This window comes from Pinus tabuliformis, chromosome 4_1 (genome assembly GCF_031772625.1).
Source record: "Pinus tabuliformis cultivar Carrire ecotype Pingquan chromosome 4_1, CPIR1, whole genome shotgun sequence".
Lineage (NCBI taxonomy): Eukaryota > Viridiplantae > Streptophyta > Pinopsida > Pinales > Pinaceae > Pinus > Pinus tabuliformis.
Window position 1 is genome coordinate 230,211,798 of NC_142303.1, and position 13,964 is coordinate 230,225,761.

A 13,964-nucleotide genomic window follows, 5' to 3' on the forward strand; every position below is an offset into this window, starting at 1 on the left:
CGATCGGTGTTATCGCAGATCGGTAAATCTTTAAGTTTTTCCTTATGAGTATTACTTTGTTGCGACGCGATGTTATACTTAACATGAGGATCTTTGCGCATACTGATATTAAAGAGAAATGGAGGCATTTCCTATCTTTTTTGCAACGCAACTTTAAAGGTTTTCTCCTTATCATAGACTTAGGTTTAAAATATTCAAGAGACCTACCTAAGCTTATGATGGTAACCTTATTTTGAGAAAAGGAAACTCTTGTTCTTCCTAAAAATTAACTAAGGGTCCCCATTCATTTAGTATTTAGGTCAACACTTAAATGAACAAAAAAGGGGGGTTGTTGCCGGCCACAACAGGGTTATAGCCCTTTAGACTTTAATATGCTACTTGGGCATGATTATGTCTATGTTATGAATGTGGTGGTGTCTTCACTCTTTCTAGTGATGTGTTTTCCTCATAAAGGGAATATTGTCACTATTGATCAGCTTGCATCTGATAATCACCATCCTAATTTGAATTTACTGCAGAATACACCTTGGTTTGTTCCAAGTGTTCAAATAAACTCTACCCGTGATGGTTTTCGGTTCATGGTATTGGATGCTTTGGCATGTATAAATATGTATTGTAACATTAAAAGGAACATAATGAAAAATCAAACTAGTAGTCCTAGTTTTGGGATCCAGGGGAAAATCTCTATGTATATGTGTTTTATGTGTTACGCTCTCACATTTTTTATTTTCTGTGGTTTATAAACCATATGTAGGTAATTTATGTATGGGGTTAAAACCTACATTTGGTATTAGAGTTGTTTTGGCTTCAAGGGGACGCCTTCGTTGCTGAGGGGTTTCGCTCGGGCCTATAGTAGACCCTGTTTAGTGGGAGATCTATGAGATCGATCCTGGTGGTGAAAGAAGATGGCGAGCAGTGGAAATATAGAGATCAAGAAATTTAATGGTCAGAATTTTAAGTTGTGGAAACTCAAGATGGAAGATCTGTTGGTGGATAAAGATCAATGATCGCGGTAGATCCGGGTACTAAACCAACAGGAGTGTCTGATGAAGAATGGAAGAAGTTGGATCAGAAGGCAAAGAGTACAATACGATTGTGTGTCTTGGATTCAGTATAGTTGAATGTATTAGGGGAAGCTACAGTGAAGGGTTTGTGGGACAAGTTAGGGACTTTGTACCAATCTAAGTCTCTAGTGAATAAATTGTTCCTACGAAAAAAGTTGTATAACCTGAGGATGAAAGATGGAGACTCGATGACATAGCATCTGAATGCATTTAATACTGTGGTAAGTTAGTTATCATCTATTGATATCAAAATTTCAGATGAAGATAAGTGCATTAGTTTGTTGTGTTCTCTAGCAGATTCGTGGGATAGTCTGGTTATTGCAATAGGTAGCAAGGAAACTACCTTGCAGTTTGATGAAATAGTCTCATCCTTGCTAACGGAGGAGATGAGACAGAAGAATATGGAGAGCCAGAACAGTGATGCCTTGTCTGTACGATGATGGTCTTAGAAAAGAAACAAAAATAAGTCATCGAGTGGGAAATCTAAATCTAGAGGGAGATCTAAATCTTTAGGAAAACCTATAAAGGTGGTGCGCTAGAAACGCGGAAAGGAAGGACACTACAAAAAGGACTGTAAATCTAAATCTCTTGACAAAGGAAAGGGATCTGATGATGCTCCTTCTACAGAGGTGAAAGCCACCTCAGATGAAGGTGGGGATGTGTACTTGGCTTCTTCAAGTACATATGTAGATCATGAGGCATGGTTGATTGACTCAGGTGCATCCTTTCACTTCATTCCCCATAGAGAGTGGTTCTACAATTATGAGAAATACAATGATGGTGATTTCTTATTAGGGGATGATAGGAAGGCTAGAATCATTGGTCGCAGAAAAGTAAAGTTGAAGTTGCAAGGTGGAAGGGTTAGAACACTTTTGGGTGTCCTACAAATTCCTACATTGGCCAGAAATCTGATTTATATAAGCAAGTTGGATGATGCAGGTGTAAAAACAGTGTTCGAGAAGGATACCTGCAAGATGCTTCAGGGAGAACTGGTTTTGATGTGAGGAGTTCAAATTGGAACTATGTACAAGCTGCAAGGTAGCATTGTTGTTGATGAGTGCAACAATTTTGTGGTTCTTGAAAGTGGAGCAGAAAATCTAGTGGTCTCTGGAGAGAAGACCATGTTGTGGCATCAAAGGCTTGGACATATTGGAGAGAAGGGCTTTCGAATACTTCATGGTAAAGAAATGGTAGAAGGTATGAGTAATAGCTCTCTGGATTTTGATTTCTGTGAAAATTGTGTATATGGGAAGCAGAACCGAGTGAGTTTCCCCTCTAGTGGTAAGAGGGCGAAACAGATATTAGAGCTTGTGCACAGTGATGTGTTTGTACCTGTGAAGGTTCCATCACTGGGTAAGTCTGTGTACTATGTATCATTTATAGATGACTTCTTAAGGAATACACGAATATATTTCCTTAAGAAGAAATCTGAAGTCTTTGACAGGTTTAAAGAATTTAAGGCTCTGTTGGAAAACCAGACAAAGAATAAGATAAAGGTGCTAAGGATAGATAACGGTGGAGATTTTTGCTGTAAGGAATTTGAAGAATTCTATAAGAAGTGTGGTATAGCACGGCAGAAGACTACTCCATATACACCTCAGCAAAATGGAGTTGCAGAAAGAATGAACAAGACTTTTATGGAAAGGGCAAGAAGCATGCTTAGTGGTGCCGGGTTAGGATAGGAATTCTGGGTAGAGGTGAGTGAGACAGCATGTTACATGGTCAACAGATCACCTTCATCAGTGTTGGAGGATAAGACTCCACAAGAGGTATGGACTGGTAAGAAACCCTCTCTTTCACATCTAAGGGTATTTGGATGTGATGCATATGTACATGTTCCAAAGGAGAAATGAACCAAGTTGGATAGTAAATCTGAAAAGTGCATATTTATTGGGTATAAGGATGGTCTAAAGGGTTATAAGCTTTGGAACCCAGTAACAAGGAAGGTTGTGTACAAATGATATGTGGTGTTTAGAGAGGTCAAAGATGTTATTAAACATGAGTCCAACCAAAGGAACCTAAGAAGATAGAGTTTGAGCTTAAGGAGGAAGAATCATACTCTACAACAGAGGAGGAATCAGAAGATGAAGAGCCACAAACTACGAGTGTGAGAAGATCAGTTCGAGAAAGGCAGCCGGAAAGGTATAGTCCATCTGCTTTCTATTCAAATTTTTCTTTATCTATTACTGATGATGATCCCAGAACTATGAAGGAAGCAATAGATTCAGAGGATGGAAAACTCTGGAAAGAGGCCATGGTTGATGAAATGGTATCTTTGCACAAAAATGAGGCTTGGGATCTAGTGGAGTTGCCGGCTGGAAGGAAATCCATTGGCAACAAATAGGTATTCAAGAAGAAGACAGATGCAGAAGGAAAGGTGGAGAAATACAAAGCTCAGTTGGTAGCAAAAGGTTATTCCCAGGTGCCGGGAATTGATTTTGGTGATATTTTTTCTCCTGTTTCCAAGGTAACTTCTATTAGATTACTTTTATCTGTTGCTGTTGCTTTTAATTTTGAGGTAGAACAGATGGATGTGAAGACAACATTTCTTCACGGGGATCTGGAAGAGGAGATATACATGAAGCAACCTAAAGGCTTTGCGGTGAAGGGTAAGAAAGAACTGGTATGCAAGTTAAAGAAGTCTCTGTATGGGTTAAAACAATCACCAAGGATGTGGTATCAGAAATTTGATACATTTATACGGGGACTTGGCTTCCCCCGAAGCAAAGCAAATCACTGTGTGTATTTTAAATTAATTGGTGACCATGTTATTTATCTGGTCTTGTATGTGGATGATATGTTGCTGGTTGGAAATAACAAAGAAATTATCCAGGATTTGAAGACCCGTTTGTCCTCCAAATTCGACATGAAATATCTTGCTGCTGCAAACTTTATTTTGGGCATGGAAATTAAAAGAGATCGGGCAAAGAGGAAGCTTTGGCTAAACCAGAGGAAGTATATCGAGACAATATTGTAGAGGTTTAATATGCGAGATAGTAAATTGGTGAAGGTTCCTATTCCTGTAGGTGTAAATTTATCTGTTGATCAGTGTCCCAAGACACAAGAAGAAGAAGAGGACATTTCCCATGTTCCATATGCAAGTGCAATTGGTAGCCTGATGTATGCGATGGTATCTACTAGACCAGACATTGCACATGCAGTGGGAGTATTGAGCAGGTTTATGTCAAAACCAGGGAAGGAGCACTGGATAGCAGTGAAGCGGGTTTTCAAGTATTTGTGTGGCACTAGTGATTATGGTTTGTGCTACCAAGGAAGACCGGGATTCGACAAAGTGTTGGATATTCATGGCTTTGTTGATGGAGACTGGGCTAGAGATTTGGATCAGAGAAGATCTACAAGTGGGTATGTGTTTAACCTATTTGGAGGTGCAGTCAGTTGGATGAGTAAGAAACAATCTATAGTGGCACTATCAACTACAGAGGAAGAATACATGGCAGCCACTCATGCAAGCAAGGAAGCAGTTTAGTTGCAGAGATTGTGTTCAAATATGGGGTTAGTATAGGGAGCTATAAGGATAGACTATGACAGCCAAAGTGCAATTTTCTTGGCAAATAACCCTACATATCATTCAAAGACAAAGCACATTGATGTTCATTATCACTTTGTGAGAGATATGATAGAATACAAAAAGGTGTTGGTAAAGGTGGACACTTTGAAGAATATTGAAGATGCATTGACAAAATATGTGAGCTCTGAGAAGTTCTCTTGGTGTAGAGAAACAATGGGTGTTGCAGGGCTGGATAAATGACTAAGCTTTCTTGTGGCCCCCTGTGGAAAGAAAACAACAAGTGGGAGAATGTTGGGTTGTGTTATATTCTTTCCATGACTAGCCCACGTAGTTAACCATCGTTGCACCAATTTACGTAGCGGGGGGAGTCACAAGGGGTTTGAGGGGTGCAAGTAACCCCACTCTAGGGGGTTTGGACCCTATGTTAGGTTGGGTGGACCTACCTATGGTTTTGTGCATGATTTTCACACATGGTTTTGGATGTAATGGTTTTTAGTCCATGGTATTGGATGCTTTGGCATGTATAAATATGTATTGTAACATTGAAAGGAACATAATGAAAAATCAAGCTGGTATTCCCAGTTTTGGGATCTAGGGGAAAATCTCTGTGTATATGTGTTTTATGTGTTATGCTCTCGCATTGTTTATTTTCTGTGGTTTAGAAATCATATGCTAGTAATTTCTGTACGGGGTTAAAACCTACAACTATTTCACTTGATGTTGCATGGACCCTTCTTATTCATGTGTGTCTATGTTAGGGTGGTACTACTACCTCACTCTTACAAGCTCGCTTCTCCCCTCCACAATGAAAGAAATTTGACACGCATATGATCAAACACTCACTAAGCACACACCCCTTGATTTCCGAAGACACATTTTCACTCCTCTCTCAGCTTGCTGACAGTTAAACCCAAGGCATATATTTAATATATATAGCAACCAAGTTGATATTCTAGATGGGGCTCCTACTCCAAATGATGTGAATTCTAATTGGGACTTCACATTGAGGAGACCCCTTGGTTGACGTATTTCCAGCACCGTGAACAATGGCGCTAGAAGGAGGGTCAGATGACAAGATTAGCTCGTTGAATCTGGTTTGAATCTCTTACCTAAAATGGCTCATACTCAAATATTACTCCGGGGTGTTTCTCTAATTTTTCCCTTTATCAATTTTCAACTCCCCAATGAGCCTCTCTATTACATGTCCCAGTTAAATTTTGATGGTGAGGATGGAACATCCATAACCAAAAACATTTTTTATTTTCTTAAATTTTGTGAATCTTACGAAACCAATGATGAAGAGTTTTCTTGTGTGTTTTTCTTCCTTGCCCTTGAAGGTCCTGTTAATAGATGGTGCCATAACTTGCCACCTTCTTCTATCCATTTCATTCATCATTTCCTTAGGGAGATTCATCAAGATTTTGATAGGTATAATTACCGAGATGTTTGTAAAAGAATCAATCTCAAAAGAATGAAGCCTAGTGAATCAGTTGAAGATTTTTCTGATCGATTATGTCACCTTTGTTGTGAAAATTTTGAAGAAGACATGAATTAAGATTTCTTGAAACAAGAGTTTGAGCGCTTGGTTCTTATCTCTTTACACGGTGAACCTCAACCTCGTGATTTTGCTACTTCCCCAACTCTTGTGAATCATGAGACACCTCTAATCTTAGAGGAGGAATATACTGCTCCTTTTTTTTTCCTCCTCATTTTCCATTTTCGATGAAGGTGCATCTATGCAATGGTAATCAAGTTGAAAAATCCACAAATCAAATTCCTAATCTGTCTTTTCATTCTTTTCTCATTTCTCATCACTTAGATTCAATGGAGGAAATCCTAGAATGGCTCATTAAGCCCATGGGGAAGACTAACTTCCCCAATTCTCAACATGATGTTATCATTCATAATTCTAGCCTCCAATCTGATCTAGATTTCTATGACCCTTTATCATCTTCACTCCATGAATATTTGTACTATGATCCACCCAATCAATCTGCTCCACTAGCTAGTCTTTCACTCTCTTGATTTTTGCATTGTTGGTTCAAATCGCGATCAGATATAAGGCAATCACATTACACAGGTAGAGGAGAAGTAAGATGAATATGCTTTCAATATTTCTTCTCTTTTTCAATATCCTCCATGTAAAAATAATGTTCTCCCATTTTTGGATGATTCTCAATCTACTAATATCGGTAGTGAATCAAATGTAATCAATTCTTTCGATCAATCTGTAGCCTTTGGCAAAAATCATTCTGATGATGATGACTATGTTGATGTATACGATCATGAATGGCCAAGTGTATCAGCTGATCTTTTGTTTTCTCATCAAGATTTTACTTTAGATCCAGAATCTGATTCGGTCAAAGAAGATGCGCTTATCAAAACTTCCTCTTCATCTCACTATCCCTTGTGCTTTACCATTGTCGACGCGTCTACTTGCGACAAATATACTCCATGCTCTTTAGGTTCTTAATCCAATGAGTTATCTTCTCCAATTGACACAAGACATTGATATTATTCATGATGCAAATGAAAACAATCAAATCATTGAGTACTCTTTCCACCCCTCATCATCTCTTCTCTTGCATGAAGACAACTCTTCAAATAAGCTTTCTCATGAAATTTCCCTGATTCATTCATCCTCAACTTTGCATTCAAAAGAACCTTTTGACTTGACTAATCTAGTTGTTGAAGTTGAAAAATCTGGTGAAATCAGTGACAAAGATAGTTTCCATCCGATGAGAAGTGGCTTTATTGAAACTAGTGGTAGCATCTATCATCAATCCATGCATGATCTGGTTCAATATTCAAAATGTGATTTAACATTCCTGGAAAGTTTTGGGACCTTCTAGGGAGTCGAGGCACTTCAACCTCCATTGATGGTTACGTCAGGATCTTGCAACTTTGGTAAGCCCCCTAAACTAAGTTAGATTTTGTTTTCCCCACACAATCCTTCTCTTTGCATGGTTTCACTTGATGAAAATTTACTTTTGAAAAAATTGTGGTATTTCAAGTATGATCTTTCAAGTTTCAAGATTTTACTTCTGACTGAATTCAAGAATATGTTTTAGTTCATTTGTCTTCATGAAAATCTCTCACATCAAACTCAGGTATGGAATGTGTATCTCTCATAAATTCCTGGAATTGCGAAGTTGATCATTTCAAAGACTATCTTTTCTAAAGGAAACATGCCTATCATATTCATCTCTTAATAGTCAGCTCCCAGTTTTTCTTGTGAATTTTATATTGCAAATCTTCCCCTTAATTTCAAAATCCTCTTGAGTAATAATGAATGCATGAGTTATCGCACGAATCAAGTTCTTCTCCATTCACCATGTCATGACTGGTCTCATGTATTTTTTGTGCTGGCATCCCTCTTAAATTATTTTCATGATTACGATGCTTGCACAGTTTGTCACCAGCCATAAGAAAATAGTTTGTCACGTTTGGCTTGCAAGGAACTTAGTTCAATTGTTCAGAGCATTCACAGAACTGTTGAAATTGATTTATCTTCATTTATTACAAACTAGGAATCTGATGCTTTAATTAGCTCATCTGATCATTATTTTGTCTTTGATGGTTGTCATTCATGTTATCATTTTCCCACCAGTATATCCAATGGAAATTGTTTTACTTCCTTCAATCTCCATTGTTGAACATCTCACTATTCATATTTTTGTCGAGTAGTTGAGGAACTTCACTCTCCACTGATGGTTATGTGAGGTCCTCAATGCCTTGACATGACTATTGAATATCATCAAATATATTTTCCCTCACAATATTCCCATCATAATCCCTTGCCTCTATTTTAAAATTCATCTTTTCAAATATTTCGATGTTTTCAAGATGATCATCATGAATTTTATGATCCAACCACTGAATGGTTGGATCAATATTACTCGGAAAGCTCCATTGCAATAAACAGGTTTTGGCCTTTTCTCGTGCTTGCTAAGTAAGATGACATAGAAGAAGGTGCATTCGCGAGAGGTCTTTGAGGTTTATCTGATTATTCTTTCTGTCAGAGAGGTAAGAATGTGAATTGGATGAAAGTATTGGTTTTGATACATCTCTCTACCCACAAGCAAGACCTTCAATTTTTTGTTCAAATTATTCAAGCTCTCATATTTTCTCTTGGATATTGCTTTATATCTCTTTTAATCTATCGTATCTTTGTGATTGTAGGTTGGGAATGATTACAATGGCTACATTGGAAATTTCATTATATGTGACCCCGACCTTCTAGTTGTTAGGTTAGGAGTAGGATCGGTCTCTCTTGCCTTTTCTTACTTTTCTCTTGCATTATGCTTTGGTTTAGCCTTTTTTTTCTTATATTTTGGTTTTGTTTCCTTGTTGTGTGTTTTATTTCCTTTATTTTTGTTTCTTTTTTTTTTTATTTCTTGTTGTTGTCTCCTTTTGTTTTCATCATGTGAATAAGTGTTGTGACTGGACCTTTTTTGGCTTCTTACTATGTGTGTGGCTAAAGTCTAAAGAGTCTTGTGACATGTTAGGTCCCTATACTACTAGTGTAGCCCCTTATTGTTATTAGTGCAACCCCCTTATGGTATTTTTGTGCCCATGTAGTCCCCATGTTGTTATTATTGTGCCCCATAGAAGCCCACTATTGTTATTGTTGTGCCCCCACAATATTATTGTTATGTAGGCTCTGATTATATTGGGACCACTTAGACTCATACATATAGAAAGGAGGTATTTTCATTTGTATCGTCAGAGAATTCTTCATTTGTGTGATGTAAAGGAGTTTTTCCCCTCAAAGAGGTTGATTTTTAAGTCGTTGATCTATCTTTTCTATCTTTTGGTGAGCTGGTTTCATAACACTTGGTATCAAAGCTTTGGATTCTAGGGTTTTGTTGCTCCAAACAGGTCATCGTGGCATCTTCACTATAACTTTTTCTCTACGAAGTTGAAGCTACAAGAAAACCCCATTTGACAATAAATATTTCTAAACCTCGGGTCCAAATTGCAGATCTTTCCGCGCTATATTTTCTGAGATATGATCTGAGGACGTTAGGGTTTTTTCAAGCTCTAGAATTCCATCTCAAATAGTTCATCATGGCATTTTTGCTATAATTTTGTTTCTACGAAGGCTTAGACTCTGAAATTAAAACCCATTTGAGATAAAATATTGGTGAAGCTCAAGTCCGAACTTCAAATCCTATTTCACTATATTTTCAAAGATACGGTCCATGATATTTAGGGTTTTTGTAGGCTCCAGAATTACATCCCAAACAGGTGACCTTGGGAAAATTTTCATAACTTTCTCTTTGAGCATCAGATTGAAATCTCATAAGAAGTTACAGAAAGATGATGGACTTTACTTTTCTGTGTATTGTTTTTAGGTCTGAAGGTCAAAATAGTAACACGTGGCACTTCATACAAGTTCAATCTACTAAAACAATATATAATCAGGTCATATTTGGAAATTGGCAATAACTCTTTCTTGGAGAATCCATTTTTTATCATACTAGTGGCATTGGAAAGACAACACAGAGGGATACTGCAGTTCACAATTTCAAACCTTGGAGATTAGAAATTTCAGAGATACAACAGATTCAAGATAAGCCTGCTAAAAGAAAGAAAAAGAATGACACAAATCAAGAAAATAGAAACACCTAATAAGAAAAATTGGATGGATGATTTGAAGAATGTGATCGAAGCTAAGAATAAATAGTTTTATATGTGCCGTGGAAGCTAATATCGATGGTAGGGAAGCAAATTTGAAGAAAGGCATGGAATATTTGAAGAAAGACATGGAAGGTTTGAAGGAAGGAGGCACAAAGCTGCTACAAGAAAGGCATCCTAATGACAAAAAGGTAGTAGAGGAAATTCATGATGAGAAAAAAATAAATGTTAAACATGATTCCATAGAATCTAACATTGGATTAAAGACCTGCCATATTCCAAAAGATCGATATGAGGAAATTTGATGGCAAGGATCCCATAACATGGATACCACAGATGGAGAAATATTTTGATCTACATGATGTGCAACTGTTGCAAAAGGTACGTATTTCATCTTTATATTTAGAACCGAATAAATTTTTATGGTATAAAAGGCTTTGTTCTCATAAACAACTTGTCACCTAGTCAATTTTCATGGAGAAATGATAACACATTATGAGGATACAAAGAGAAACACCTTCTTTAGCCAATTGATCAATATCAAACAAAAGGGTTCAATGGAAGAGCACATTAAAGACTTCCAAAAATTGAATATAAGGGTAAATGATATTCTAGAGCAGCAGAGGATTGATGTCTTCATAGGGACTTTAAAGGATAACATTCAACATCAGGTTCATCTTTGGGAACCTAATTCATTGGAGAAGCCATTCATGTTAGCAAGAAAAATTGAAAGCAAAATTATGGCAACAAGAAATCGTACCACTCACAATTATAAAGATGGAAGTGTTGTTGCTCCTAGCCTTCCACAACCTACAAGGTTGACACCACAACAATTGGAAGAAAAAGGAGAAAATGACCTTTGTTACAGTGGTGATAACAAATACACTAAAGTTCATAAGTGTGCTGAGAAGAAATTATTTTACATTGATTGTGAAGAGGAGGAAGAAAAGGATCAAGAAATGTCAAAAGAAGAGGATATACCCCAAGAACCAACCCCATAGAAAGAATAAATGAACCCGGCCATATCTTGTAATGCATTGGCAGGAATTACCACTCCTCAAACTCTCAAGATAGAAGGACATATCAAAAAAAAGGATAACCTCACTTTCACACACAATCAAATGAAACAACAAGCAGATCAACATCGTAGCGAAAGAAGTTTTGACATAGGTGACTAGGTATTTTTACGACTACAACCATACAAACAAATATCCCTCAAGCAAGCTAAGAAGGATAATAAATTATCACCAAAGTACTATGGTCCTCATAAAATGCTGCAAAAGATTGGTACTATGGCATACAAATTGGAGCTTCCTCCATCTTACCGAGTGCCCCCAATTTTCCATGTTTCATGCTTAAAAAAGGTTATAGGTTACAAAGTCCCAGTTCAAACAATATTGTTGGAACTTGACGAGGAAGGAAAAATCATATTTTAACTTGAAGCAGTCACGAAAACAAGAACCCGATAGCAATGAAATCGATTAATTTCAAAGTATCTCATAAAGTGCAAGAACTTACTCACTGAAGATTCCACATGGGAGGATGAGAATTTTATACAGAAGAATCCAGAACTACTCAAGCATTGAGTACAACACTTTTTGAAGGAGAGGGACATGTTAGGTCCCTATACTACTAGTGCACCCCCTTACTCTTATTAGTGCAACCCCCTTATGATATTGTTGTGCCCATGTAGTCCCCATGCTATTATCATTGTGCCCCATAGAAGCCCACTATTTTTATTGTTGTGCCCCTACAATATTATTGTTATGTAGGCTCTGATTATATTGGGACCACTTAGACTCCTATATATATAAAGGAGGTATTGTCATTTTTATCGTCCGAGAATTGTTCATTTGTGTAATTTAAAGGAGGTTTCCCCCTTGAAGAGGCTGACTTTTAAGTCTTTGATCTATCTTTTCTATCTTTTGGTGAGCTGGTTTCATAACATGACACTGCAACATTTGGCTAATATCATGTCCATATTCCTTGTTTTGGTTATACCTTTTGGCCGATGAAGTTCCGAAGGAAAATATGATCCGTCTGTAAGGAGAGTTTTGGTCCAACAATGAACCTACGTTTATGCAGGAATCCTTATGCCTAAAATTGGTTTTTTGTTTTAGTGTTTTCATGATTATCCAATCAGTAGAGGAGGGTAAGGGGAAAAATCTAAATGAACAAACCTAAATCAGAGGTCTCTATATGCTTCTCTAAAGGAACAAACTCTTATTCTCTCAATAACTCGAGATCCCTCTTCCGCCACAAAATGAGTAAGTGTCGATGCACAGTCCTCTTTAAAATAAATAAATAAAGGTGAAATAAGAGAAATACTTCCTGCGTAGATAGGTGAAGAAAGAAACTATGTCGGGGTACTTTCCAGGCTCACTAGCAGCGGAGAAATATTTGTGTTCCTGTGTGACTCCGTCGGGGTAATATCTAAGCCTGCTAGAAATGGAGCAACACTTGAGATGAAAAATTATACTTAGAAAATTTTAATCTTGCGAGCTACACTACCCTTCCCAACCCGAAACATTGTGATATCGTTGAATCTCATGTCATGTTCAACTGAGAAGGCATAAAGGGGACCATATTTATTCATGGGATAAGTGGGAAGACCAAAGTAGTGTGCATGATGAATCAGTACTCCCTAAAGAACCACAGAAGAAGTTAACCGAGTTAGAGAAGATGGAATTCTACTAGTGTGTCACCAATTGTTGTAGCTACTACAACACCCTCCAAAATTTTGTCTTAAAATCAATTTTGGAGCCTTCCTTCATCTTTAATATTGTTGTCGCAAACACAGAAGCTTGTTTCATGATATTTCTTAAAGTATTTTTCTCCCCTTTGCAAGTTGGGCAAATTGTTGTCTTTTCACATGGTTGGTTGTCACACAATGTGTAGAAGCTTTTTCTGGTGGATTCAAGTGTCTATATTTATGAATATGATTTGTTCTAACCATGTAAACATCAGTCACACTCATTCGTAAAGTTGTAAGTTTTCGCACAAGTGTCGTCACAGTCATCGCAAAGTGTATCTTAATTGTCGCACTTGTCGTAACTGGCCATAAAGTTTTCACACAGAGGGAAATGCATTGTTCATGTGTCCTAGATTATCTATGTTTTTGTGTCATCAAGTATTCTAACTGTGAGATCACATTCAAAGTCTTAGCACTATTCACATCAGTCTAACTAGTCTTACACTTAACCATTTCTGAGAAGGCTTCCTGACTAAGAAGCTTGGCTTCACCCAGCCTCCATGAACTATGCATTACACAATTTTAGTCTTCTAGTTGTGACATTTCCCCTTAACATTGAGAAATGTGTAGTTCTTTCCTCCCATGACTGCTTCATTATGTAGTTTTTGTGCCCAAGATCCATCCTTCACCTCCAAAAATGTGCAATCATTCCTCCCAGCATGGCCTTCACTGCACACTGTGCAATCACAAGCCTCAATCTCATCCCCTGAGCCTCTAAATTATAAAATTCCATAGTATCTCAAGCTCCCTTATCTCTCAGAACTACGCAGTAGTTCTCTCAGTGCTTATCCCCTCATCCTGTCCCACTGGCTCTATAAACTGCACATTTTTCCACCTATCCTACCTAAACTACACACTATCCAGTCTCAAAGCTCAAGCCTCACCCCTAGCCATTGGAACTATGCACTGCACAGTTACTGAGCCCTCTCTCCCAACTTGTCACCTAGTCCTGACTCAGTTAATGGATCAAAATGAACTA